Genomic DNA, 14,104 nt, shown 5'->3' with positions numbered 1-14,104 from the left:
GCTATCTATAAAACCCCACAGTCTGATTCTTGCATTATATTTTCTAAGAAGCCAAGTTGGAAAAGTTCTAAGCAATGCAGAAGTATTTGCTTTCACCATTAGGCAGTGCTTGCCCCATATGTTTAAAAAAATTATACTGAGTAGTAGTGATAAGGTACTACCCCCACTCCCAAGCAAATAAATAAATAAACCCTTTACATTACAGCAGACTGTGTCATATATGAAGAATTTTGGACCAGATTGTGTCATATATGAGGAATTCAATAGTCAAGAATTACTGGTTCTTATGGTTTGCTCTCAGAGTTAGATGCCAGAACTTCTAGGTGATTTTTATATCACACGTATGAATTAAAAGGTAGTCGCAAAGGTGTTGCTTTTAGCCTCCCCATCACACAGAATGGAGTGCAGTACATCTCACCTCTGTATCAAAATCTATCCTGAAGTTACTGAACAGTCCATGATAACCACAAATGACAATACCGCAATCGAAATCTTAAGGGATACTTTCTACCAAAATCACAAAGAAAAATATTTTCCAGTAAAATTGATGAAACAAGACTATTCTCTTTTCTGAATGTTCCAGGTCATTTGTTTTAATAGAAAAAAAATTAAATTCATTTTAAGTAGTCTGTGTTGAAATGTCAGAGTTCCAATCCTATTAGCACACTGTAGAATTCCTCCTTAAAGAGCAAAGGTACTGAACTCTATATACATTTTATTTGTTCTAAATGGTGCAGCTAATTTCTGCATGGTGTCTTGAGATGAGATTTTTCACCTTTTTGTAGTCAAGATACTGAACAGTGTGTTGGAAAATCAGAGTTCATCTTGATTTTATGAAGCGGGTTTTCATGTTGACTATAAGTGTCCTACACTAAAGTGACATCAGAGTACATAAATGTGTTATTTTCTGTGTTCTATGCCTATTAGATAATAAACACCCATCTAGATTTACAGTCAGAATGTAGAAAATGTTTTTATGAAAATATATTATATAGAATGGGCTTTTCCTGTTCCTAAATAAGAAAATAAAAATTTCCAGCTGACACTTGAAGTCTTATTGTCATTAAGCAAAATGCACACAAGAATAATACCGTCAACTCTTTCAGGACTGTTTGCTAAGATAAGAGAAAGGACACAAGGCCCTCATAGCTTTTCTTCCTGCATCTCATCTTCAACAATATGACAAAAATAGTTTACGGCACAAAAAAAAAGAATAAATCCTCTTGGGCTTAATGTTCCACATGATACTACTGCTCTGTTGTTGTTTACTGAGAAAAACAATGATACATCCAGAAAGGGAAGCTTTTATTGTAGGAGAATGACATTAAAAATAATCAAGGTTATTATTTATCTGAATAAAGAAACTGCAAATTGCTGGAATCAGATCTTACATTTTTTTAATTTGTAGAAAAGAATAATTCTGGCATTGAGAGACTAATTTATCCTATCTATCTTTTGCTGCATTACCTTCATTTTCATGACATTCTGAACAGTTTGGCTTTGCTAGTTCACATACAGTTATTGGACAGCTGAGACTAGAAACCCAACTATGAGGATTTCTTTTAGGAAAGGAAACAACTTTTTTCTTAAAAGGAGATATGTTTTCAGTAATATATTGAGCAGTTAGGTGCAGTAAGTACAATAGAAAGAAATCTTAATATTTCCCTGAAAATGATGAAAACCTTAATAACTCGATGTTTGTTATTTATTTAGTCATACAGAAGTCAGTATCTATTGAAATTTATTTCCTGTAATAAAGATGCTTTTTGGGGAATATGTATGGTCTTGATTAGAAAGTGTCCTAGCTAAATTGTGTCTCATCATATTGCTGTTCATCAGTACAATCTGAAACTGACAGATTCCTGAACTAAAAAAAATTTTGAAAATACTAAAATAAATTTTGCAGTTAAATTGCACATACAGACAAAAAAAAAAAAAAGTACAAGGAAGAAGGATAATATGTTGCAGTACCATGTTAGTTACCATATATTGGGAAGAACAATTTTCTACCTGGAAAATAATTCTCCTAAGCATTTAGACTTAGAGATTTATGAAAGCAAATAGTGTTATTTTTTAGCTAAATGAGATCTAAAAATGAATATTGTCCAGTGGGCAATGGCAGGCATTTTCCTTTTGATTGCCTTCATAAAGCTATGTAGCAAAAAACCTATTATGTCTAATTAGGTGCTGAGATCTGTACAGTTTCAATTATTTATACTTGGAGATTGGAATGGGATTTTTAAATTGCTTTTCTGTGATGTTACAAAATAATGGAAAACTGCCTATCATACTTCTAACTCTGCCTTTCCTTATCTGCATATAGACCTAATTTCACAAAATGAAATTTTTAAAAGTGTCAGTTTTTATAAAATAACAGGAAATATAGTTTCATACTGACACTTCTGGATACAAAATGGCAAAGAAAAAATTATCTATGTTGTTAGCTTTACTCTAGTCTCTGCATTTCTATATTTGTAGAGACAGAATTTTAACCTGGAAGGATAAACATGCATCCAACAACTAATTTTTTAAATAAGGAAATTATCTTTTAAGAAGAGGGCAGACATATGCTGTATCATGACATTGAAGGTGAGGAGACAAATAAATCAGTGACTTGTTATCCAAGTATTAAACTTGATTAAGTAACACCCAGACTTTACTCCACAATTTTAAGCTCTGCATTTATTTAGTTTCCAGGTAGCTGTAAATTCCTAACAATCTCCTTTCTCATCCACATCCACAGAAGCATATTTCGACAATTCTGTGTTAATTGTAACTAATACTGTTGCTTTTCCTTACTCTGTTCTTGCCCTCTTAAGTCTCAAACCACTTTTCTTCCATACTATTGGTGTCAACATAAAAAAAAGTAACGATGTTAAAGTCCAATTTGTTTTAAATTATGCATCAGTTAATTAAAACTGATATTTAATTTTCACAGCCATAATCTTAACTGGGTACAAAATATAAGTATAGTTCTTTGGATGCTGCATATAGGACTACCATAGGCCAAGCTGGGAATCTAGTATATGATAAATTGGAGAATTAGACCTGACATACCTTTCTTAGTGAATATTCAGTGACACATTGTTGAAAATACCTCTTCCTGTGTTTATTCACAGGCAGGTATCAAGGCTGATTAAAAGAATTATAAAAATACCCCTGCCCCCTTGGGCCAGAAGTTATTATACTGACATGTTAATATAATGCAAATTTATAGAAGTAAAGATCTGCCTGCCATCTCTGTATATACGTGCAGTTTTGTAGATGAGACACCAGATTCTCAACTCTGCCACACTATTATCCTGAGAACCTGACTTAGAAATTATTATAAGTGTTGCCATTATGATTTGTAGCTCTTTAGTGAATTGGGTCATGAACTACTACTTATTAAGGGTGCAAAGTACAATGACAAGGTACTTAATAATTCAGAAAAAAATATCCCTGTAATGTTCCTGATGATTAGGAGAAAAATCCAAAGCAAAAATCTAATATACATGCAAATCAATATCACAGAGAAAATACTTTAAAAGGCTCAGGTCTTCTGTCAACAAACAGTGAAAGCTAGAATGACATATTTCCCCTGAGATTTCACCATTAAAAAATAACAATATTTTAACTGCATAGGGGTACATGGTACTAGTCAATATTGCATAAAAGAAAGATTCTCAAACTAATCTCTGAAGAGCTGCTTCTGAAAGGGTAAACAATACAGCTATGTCAGAGCATTGCTGTGCTCTGGTAAGCTAGCCTGTTGAAGAATTATTACACTCTATTTAATGCTTAGGTAGGTGGTTATAGGTTTGGGGGTTTTGTTTTGTGTTTTCGGGGGGGGGGGGTGTGTTGGGTTTTTTGTTTGTTTTTGTTTTTAATCTGTAGCCAGATATCACCACATAAAGAGGGAGAACACACACCTCTGGTATAGTGAGATGCTGATGCACCCAGAAAGATTTACCATTGCACAAAATCAAGCTATTTCCAACAAGATCTTGACTCAAAGAACCTTTTTGGGACACATGACATGAGTCTTTTTCCTTGAGCTGTTCTGTTTTCCATCCCAGTCATACTGTCAAATTAATGCTAGTGAATAATCTTTTGTACAAGAATGTAAATGAAGAAGGGACAGATTAAAGGTGGAAACTGTTTCTTCATGTTACACAAATAGCAAAGTGGTGGACATTTTTCTTTGTACTCATGAAGCACATATACAATATATGAATGTGTTCTTCATGCCTGAAAGTATTGTTTATGACTGCCAATATGTCAAGGTCCAAAAGCATCTCAAATTTCCTGCATGAGCAGAATATACCACAGATCTGACATGTATAGAATGCATCAGACTCACAGCTCTGTTGTTTTAAGCTTGATTTGAACAGACATCATGGTCGTTTGCTCAGAGTATCTAAATATCCAACAGTTGAGCTGAATACATCTGGAAATATGGAATGTCATTGCCTAATGCAGTAGAATTTGTTTGGTACTATACATATGTGGTTGTATGAAGGGCTGTATTATTTTCAGGCGGATTATTGGGGTTGATCGATTGCTTGTTTTAAAATAAACAATGTGCAATGAGCAAATCATAGATACCAGTATGCTCTAACAAACTAGTACCTGGAAAAGTTTTCTTTACCCAGTGTTCTAGCTTTTGACACTACAGCAAACATTCTGCAAAAAAAAGACTATATCTTTCAAGAGTTATTTTCTTTATAAATAGTTGGTTTGCTTATAGCACTTTTGGGAAAATGAATTAATCATAAATAATTACAGGTTTATCATACCATTAGGGTATAAGGTACTATAAGATCAGTCTGTTGGTTTCAATGCTGATTTAATTCTCCCCATTTTACTGACATTTCTTTCTTCCAGCCTTTCATCTCTAGCCTTCTGTCCATAAGGACACTGCAGTTCGTACCTGCCCTTATATCCATAATGGAATCTCAGATTCTCATGCATCTGTTTATTCACCTCTGTACTTTTTTCTCTCCTCATAGTGGTTTCTTGCACATATACACAACATACATAAAATTTTGAATTATTTTGCTTTAAAACTTAAAAAAAAACCACCAAAAAACAACAAAACAAACCCCTACTTATTTTTGTTTGTCCCTTAATGAAAGACGTGAATTTTCCATTGTTGCCTTCTCTGTAGCCCAGCAATGGTGGTACATAAAAAGAAGATACTATCCTGCAAGCTAGTGAAGAAAGAAGAAAAAGGATTCCCTTTATTCTCTACATTTTTAGTTTATTTTACAGTTACCATGGATGTAACTGTTAAGGCTATATCAAGCTTTTATTTATAGTCCTATTCTATTTTACTGGTTTCTGCTTTGCCTTGAATGCTTTTTTGATAGACTAGTAACTCCATAGACAAATGTGTATTTATTGGGGCTTAAGAGCTATCTGAAATAACATCATTGCTTAACTGCCACAGCAAATGTTTTTAAAATGGAAGATGAAGGTTAAACTCTCACTGACTTGAAAACTATCCTTCAATCTAGGTCTAAGGGGTCGTATCATTCATCATTAGATTTTCAGTGTTGAACAAGCAATAATCTATGTTTCATAGCATTTTATGAAATAAGTAAAACTCAGACAGCCTGTACACTAATGGTTTTTGCTACATTGCTGTGTATCTCATCTACTCTGCTCATGAATCCTCTAGCCTGTGTTTTCCTGGTCAAAATATTTAAAAAATGTGTTAGTAACACCCATTCTTTAAAGGCTTTGTTTCCAAACAAAGTTTATTTGGCATAAAATGAAGTAAGGTGATCACTCTCCATATTCACCTCATAAACTGCATCTTTAATCTGCATAACTTTTATTGTAATGGCCTTATTCATTATAAATTTGTGGTATCAACCTATTTGTTACCTTTGGTTTCTCCTTCACTTGTTTCAATGTGATCAGGTATTGTTTTGCTATTATCGATCTGTTGAGGTCTTTAGTATCTGAAACTTTCTGGTATTTGCACTGAATGCGTATTTTAAAAATCCGCTGAAATTTTCGACATTTATTGTTAAAATATGACTTTTTTCTTTATTTCATCAAGTGAAAGCAAAGGAATTAAAAATATTTGCTTTATGACAATATTTTATTTGTGGAACTCTTATTATGTAGAATACATTAATTTAATAATTGGTTTATTTTCTTTTTTTTTTCCCCCAATTTATTACTTTATGAAGGAATAATTCTGCCACAAAATAACTGAACTGGTAAGGGGTTCCATTAATACTATCCTACTACGTTACCTCTAGCTTTAAGACATTACATACTTCATTACTTTGTTAATTTTAATTAAATAGAAGTTTTCCTACACATTTACTATATTTTTTATTTAGTATTGTATCTTAAACAGTTTTTTCAAGAATGTGTATTTTTGGCATCTCTCGTATCATACATACACACATGCTTAAATACTCAGTACAATACCTTTGGATTTCTTTTTAAAAGTTGTAGTGAAACTCACTAGTGGAATCTAAGTTATCTTTGCTTTACAAGAGTTACAATTGGCTTTTTTATTTTTCCATAGATAATTCTAGGTTAATTCACTTTTGAAGATAACAAGTCCAAAATATAAACTACCTAATCTACCTACATGGAAAAATATTATTATTTATGCTTAACTATAATTTTTCAATTTTTCTTATACTTGGCTAACACAGAAAACAACATTAAAAATATGCTTATAAAGGAGAAAATGCAGACTTTTTTTTTTTTTTTTTAAAAAGAACACTTCTTTTTTTCATAGGCCAACACTGAGTCTTTTATTCTAGTCATATTTGAAAGAAAACTCTTGTATTCATCTGAAGATGAATTTTAATATGTTGATATTAAGAAAAATGCTAGGCAGAGAGTCTAAATCCTCTCTGCAGGACCAATGTAATGGCTGAATCTACCAATGAAGTCTTACCTAGACAGCACTTTGGTCCAGGACTAAATGCAATGAGTTCTCTGTAAGATTTTGGCTATATGCTGTTATGTCCAAATTAATACTTAAGGCTGAATAAAGAGCCACATAAGGCTAGGAATAAGCTGATTCTATATGTCCCTACATAACTGCAATTGACAAATTATACCCATATTTAAAAAAAAAAAATTCTCAGTCTTGTTTCTTAGAAGTGGATTACTTATTGGAAAGCAATGCTTGGTAATTCTTTTGCAAAATATTTTCTTTTTTTTCTTTTGGACATACGTAAACAATTGCAACTACGTAGGACTATACTGGACTGGCTGGGAATATTCTGTCTCATTTGGCTAAGAAAGAGTTATTTATGAGTGTTTTCTTCTGTGTTTCAAAGAAAAATGAAAACATTCAATCAAGATGCTGCAACTACACTTGGTGCATTTGCTTCGTTCACCCACATCTTTATAGGCAAAAATCACATCTTAAGCAAGAAGTGTAAAATGACATTTCAAAATCAGTGGCCTTTATGGCCACATTTGAGCTATAGGAAACTGTCATTGCTTTGAGTCTGTTTGTGTACAAATTCAGATTCTTAGTTTCTGTATAACTGATTAAAGCTATCTCAAGCTATTAGTTTTAATTTTTCACCTAAATGGAAAAAAGAGCTGTTTGCTATTGCCAAGTACAGCTGATAAAAAGTAATTTAAGCTGTGGTACCCAAATCATATCTCTAAGGCTCTAGATTGAAATATCCTTATAAAGAAAGGATTTAGACTCTTCTGCCTACCTAAAAGGAAGAAGACTGTCCAAGTGTCATCACTTTTATAATTATTTGATTCTGGGAATACCTTTGTAGATTAAAAAATTTATATTGGTACTAACATTCTGCTTCACAAAAATTCTAAACAAAAAGATTTATAGTTTTATTTTCAGACTTTAACTTAGCTTCAATGGAATATAACTGATGTAATTCAACACTTTGCTGAATGATAGTAGCCAACTTTGTAAGTGGACAGTCCTGTGTTGTGCAAAGCTTATCTGCATCTGAAGTGTGAATATGATGTGTGGGTCCTTGTTTATGCTTGTCGTTTAATTTTTGACCTTTTACCCTAGCATATATTAGATTAAGATGACATCCATTTTGGAGTAATTTATTTTTCTCTGCTACCATAAAGGGAGTTTACTCAGATGCAGATACCTACATTTCGTTAAAGTAATACCACCCATGTTGATTTTTCAGGCTGAGGATGTATTTAACTTCTAGAATATTTCTCACATTTTTTTGGAATTTTTTTATTTTCAGAAGTGACTTTGAGATTTTTTAAAAATAAATAAATTAGAAGTTAAAGGATTATATTAAGTCCTGGAAAATATCCCAGTTCTAGGTTAAACTTTCTTAACAATTCACTGTTCTTTATTATTTGTTGCATTCTTGCCATTTTGTGAAGTGAGTGAACTGTGGTTGCTAGCCATAACATTATCTAATATTCAGTCAAAAAGTAGTAAACAAACAGCAACAGATTCACTCTAACCTAATAAGGAGTTCATGAGCATGTTGTAAAGTCCAAAAGATCTTTCAATTTGACAGTAGCAGCGTAATCACACTTATATGGCAAACACGACAGACCATTAGTGAAATTACTGTAAGAATTAACTGTGGAGATCAGTCAAGATGGTCTTTGGTAATTACACAAGAAGTATCTTCCAATGTAAAAGGGTTTTTTATTTATTAATTCAGTGATATATATAAAATAGAATATAAAAAATTAAAGTTAGCTTTTAATATTTTTTTTTCCTTTCAGTAGTAAAACTCATGGTAATAGATTTACAATCAACTTCCAATATGGATAAAACTGATGTAGGCTTTTTTATTTAAGGAAAAAAAAAAAAAGATTCAGGAAGCAGATTTTCAGTTTGCAAAGTCTTCTCAATAATATCCATTGTACCTTGAGAGGCAGAAACTGCTCCCAAGCCACAAATTGATTAATTCTAAGCATGCTTTTTTTTTTTTTTCCCCCATGGAAACGGGAATATGCCACCTCAGTTGTTCTGTTCCATTTTACATATTCCTACTTATGGGGAAGAATCCTACCCTAAATTTTTAGTTCTCTAAAATTGTAGACAGAGTTTGTAAATATGCCTTAAGCCATCACACAGGTTAAAAATATTTTATAAACAATAATGACTTTTTGAAAACCTAAAAATTCTTTGGAAAGCATCTTATTAATTTTAAATCATTGAAACAGACAACAATGAAATACTTTTAAAAGTAGTTAAAATATTTTATAAATTATGTTTTAATGATTTTAAAAATGTATAAGCTTAGATTTATTAATGTCTTTATATTTATACATGTATTTTCCTTCTGAGATTTAACATGTAAGAATAAAATCAAAGCCAAGATAAATTAATTATGCAGCAGATAAATTTTGTGACATTTTGCATTAATGAAAACATAAAGTTAAATTTACATCAATTTGCACTTCAGTCCTGATTTTCTTTATTAATAGTCAGAATCTTCTTCTGTTGACTCATCAGTCAGTAAGGTCATGACACATCGGCAATCAGGATCATGAATTTCTTGTGGTGAATGAGCTCTTTAAGCAGTTTCTGATAAAGAAAGAAATTATTCACTATGTTCCTATGACATGTTGATTTAATGCACTTTATCTCAGACAGCTATGGACAGTGATTAAAATAAAGATAGAAAAAGTGAGAATATTCTTAACAGTTAATAAGGACTCTAATATATAATAAGCATTGTGTTAATGAAAATGAAAGACTCAGTACAATTATCTACTGCCAAGTAATTGATTTTTTTCTATTAACAACAGGTTTTAATCTTAAGAACTTAAAATGGCATAAATAATCAAAAGATCTTAAGATTTTTCACTATCATTTCATTGACGGTGATTTCATGACACAACTCTGTTATGTCCAAGTCTGCACATGAATCTTACAGTTATTTCTGTGGGATATAGAAAATCACTAGAAATAATCATCTGAATGAAATGATGAAAATTAGGCCTAGCATTTGTAGACCTTTTTCAGAATGAATAGAAAATTATTGTCTTTAATGCTCAAGAAAGCTTCAAAATTTGTCTTTGAATAGGCAGAATTTAATTATCATTATTAGATAATTCATGGTGGTTGAGACAAAGGAAAATAACCTTCCTTTCCCCCAAAAAAGCAACCAACCAAAAATATCTTGCTGGGTAAGCAATTCACTTTATTAAACTTTACGTAACATTTATTATTCTTAAAACTCATAAGACATTTAATGGCATTTATATTCTCTATAAATTTTAATATGTATAGTCCTTTTAAAGAATCACAACAATAGTTCTATAAATCTATAGTTCCATGCCTGTATTGCAAACTTCCACTTTGACTGGTGTCAGTGTTTTGGATTACCATTTTTGTCACTAGCATTTAATGCAAATTTACATCCATAAAAAGTTAATTGCATCTCATAATTTAGGAAATACTACTTTATTCAGTGTCTTGTACTTAAATTGCAGAGGAGAAAATTTAGATGAATAGAAGTATTGACTTTGAGCTTTTATATTATTTAAAAAATGGTCTTCTATGCAAAGTAAAATTACTAAGAGAAATCCAGTATTCAATAAACATTCAAGCCTCCCTATTATTATCAGTTTCAGGAATGTAATGACTTAAGTATGCAGCTGCATTTGGAATTCAGCTATCAGTTAAACTTCTTAATGCTTGGACATTGCATACATTATAACTGCTGACAATGCAAGGAAAGGACCCACAGCTTTTCTAGAAGGCACACAGATCTGGAAATAAATGAATGCTACTAACACCGGTAAACTGGTTTATTTACTTTGTGGTGAAGTTGAGGGTAGTTTATAACTTACAAGCTGAAAAATGCTACTAGTTCTATATTATGGGCCAAAGCACTGATAGTGCTATGAATCACAATGTCCACAGAAAAAAAAACTGCAATAAGTTTAGACTAACCAGATATGTGTGTGATCATCATGATATATATGATATATACAGACATATATACATGTATACATATATATACACATGTATAATATATATTTGAATTGAATGCATATATATGCATTTATGTACCATTACTATTTATGGATCAAAAAGAGGGTAATCATGTCTTTGATTTTGGCTAAAATAAATAGGAAGTCCTATCTTATTCTTGATTTGTTAGCTCTGATTTTACCTATTCCCTTTATTATATTACTAACCAGCTTTTTGACCGATACTTAAGTTTCTCCACAGTTTTTTCCTCTATTAACAGTTCTCATTACAACTTAAAAATTACAGAGCTCTCCCTGGTTTTTTTTCCCAGCTAATCTTTTATTTTCCTTCTCTCTGCCTCATGTGTTGGATTCTAGAGCAGTAAGCATGGAAGTGGAAAATCAAGCTGGGTCTAAGAAGCAGGGTGAATCATCCTCTTTCAGTGAAATATAGAAATAGACATTTGTGCAAACACATAATGCCATTTGACATTTTTTGTCATCACCATCAAAGATATTCCGGGATATTTTTCCTACAACTCCCTAACTTCCTGTATTTTTTTTTCCACTTCTGATTCTTGAACTTACTCTTTTAGGTATTCATTTCTGCACATACCAGTTTCATGACGATCACATTATAGGTAGGTATTCACTCTGTCTCACTTTAAGCATACCCCTTAGGTCCTTAAGAATATATTTACATTACGTATTTAGCTGGTTCAGAACAATGGGTTGAAGCCATAACCCACTGTGTAAACAGACTCTGAAACTCTAGGTCCTCTGGGACCATTCAGCCTGGGTAGAGTGAATTCTATCTACCCTAGGCCTATATGCTATATAAATAAATCTAAGGCTTTCCCATCAGCAGTGAATATTTTCATAGCATTTTCACTTAGACAATTCCAGCTGGCGAAATTGTCTCTTCCAAGAGGGGAAGAGGAAAAATATGTAACCTGCCTCCACTCTAAGCTGCGTAGGAGTTTGTTAGGTAATACCATGCCCTGTTATCCTTCCTCCCATGCTGATCGTCTTGCAAATACATGTTTGACTATGGACAGTGAGATCAGTATATTTACAAAGCCAAAATCCAAACCTCAAGTCTTAGGCTTAACAAACAGTGTAAATATAGCCTAAAATAGGAGCTTAGGCACTTTACATAGTTCATGGAAAGGGCAAGACAATTTAGGACACAGACCTGAAATGACTGCCCTTCTTCCTTAACTATATTGGAAGCCTAATTTTCTCCCTGAGGCACTTAAATTGTTTACTTTGGAAAGGCAAGCTGAGTATTACTCTTTTGTCCTTCCTGTATTTATTTTTTTTTAAACCATGGTTCCACTGGATTTGATATCTAAAGTTTAAATTTAGTCTATCATTGATTCCCTATTTCCTCTCTTCCTCCTCCTCCTCTATGTAGCCTCTCAAGTCCTTTTATGAAGCAATTCTGTACCCACTTTTCCTGATTCTTTGCTGAATTTATAAGCCACAATCTGTTTTACATTTTCTTTCCCTCTTTGTTCTTTCAGTCTCTTTCTGCTTTCTCTATATGGGTCTTGATTTGGTCTTTCTGTTTCTCAGTTTTCCTTTCCCATATTTCATTTGTGCTTTCCACTGTCTTTCTGGCTTCATCTTAGTCTTTTGTATTCCATACTGTTTTATGGCCTACTTGACAGGGGTATTAGAATCACTGTTAGTCGAAATAATAGTTTGGGAACCCACAGTCTACCCTTTCTTTTTTGTACTTTAGCACCACTTATTCCAGACACTACCACTACGATAGCTTCCACTCATCTTCCATTGACAGTGCTGAAACTGCCTAACATATGACTTCCTACACTATGTACTTTCACTACAAGACCTGTCAGTTCTCGTTTTCTCATTTCTCATTTCTATATATATTAACTTCTACACACATAGCTCTATTGAAGATTATATGAAGACAGAATAAAGTGAATTGTATTGCCTGGTTGTGACTTTAGTTACAATGAGGTACATCTGAAACTTTTTTGCTGATGTCAACAAAAAGACATCAGTCTAAAGGATGGGTGCCTATTTCTGATCTTGTATACAAAATCCAATTCAAAGAGCTCTAGCATTATCACTATATGGGTATAACATAACACATATTTTAGAAAACAAATGAAAAAAGATTTCTTACTGCAGATTAATTTCTCATTACAAAGGACATTTACTAAAATAATAACTTTATGGGATTTCTGGAAAAAAAAATTCAAACAAAAAAGCAATTAAATTCTATTAGCTAAGCCTCTCAGGAAATAATATATCATGACTCTTACGCAATTCCAAATAAAGAAAAAAAGCACATCTCTACTGCTTCCCAAATAACTGCATTTAATCATTTTCATCATCACCAATAGAATCCCAGTTTATACTTCTTTCCTCATTTTACATGTTGTTTGCAAAAAGCCCCGATTCCTGCAATACAAAAATTCAAAAGTAATTCCACACAAACCCAAAAACCCTCAAGTGGTCAAATGCCTTGCGTGTCCCTTTTTTCTCCTGTAGAAAATATACCAGTTTTTCTCCAGTCATAACCTCAATGTTCCTGAACAGCTTTATTTAAACTATAAAGGTATTTTTAAAATCCATTGACCAAAAGTATCTGTAGAATTATCAATCCAAAATGATACATATTTTTTTAACTGATCACAACAGGTTTTCAGTCATGGCTTCATTTCTCTTGTCACTGGGAAAAGTTTTTCCTCTATCAAGCATTGCCTAATGTTTTATTAATACTTTCCTGTGTTATAGCTGAAGTTGTTGCATTTTTACCACCCTTGGAACAGCACTGAAACTAATAACAGATTCTGAAAAATTCTGGAACACTGGTAAAAAAGACATTACATGTATTTCTGCAGCATTATAATTAAATTTAAACTTAGGAAACAATTTCAAATCACAGAGCTGTTTAGTGTTATTATGCCATTTGACATAGATTCCCATCACGACTTTTTATTGTAAGACATGTTTAATAGCAAAAATGCATTATGCCAGCCACTGTACAAATGCATATTATGATATAAGTGTCAAATGGCAGGGGAAAAAAAAAGCACCTTCATTTTGTGAGATATTGATACAGTAGTACGTTGAAGGACTTGCTGCTGATTGTAACTCAGGGGAATGGACGTGATAACCTAGCATGTCTTTTCCATTTCTACTTTTCATGACGTTGTAA

At 32.4% G+C, this 14,104-nt stretch overlaps 1 protein-coding gene across 2 annotated transcripts in view; it reads right to left on the bottom strand.

The window, feature by feature from the left end:
• Positions 1-14,104, bottom strand: part of KLHL1 (kelch like family member 1) — a 249,394-nt gene that overhangs the window by 33,871 nt on the left and 201,419 nt on the right. The gene's annotated exons all lie outside the window — the stretch shown is intronic.

The sequence above is a fragment of the Ciconia boyciana genome, chromosome 1 (assembly GCF_034638445.1).
Source record: "Ciconia boyciana chromosome 1, ASM3463844v1, whole genome shotgun sequence".
NCBI lineage: Eukaryota > Metazoa > Chordata > Aves > Ciconiiformes > Ciconiidae > Ciconia > Ciconia boyciana.
Note: the sequence above shows the minus strand (reverse complement) of the source record. Positions and strands in the feature narration are given on the sequence as shown.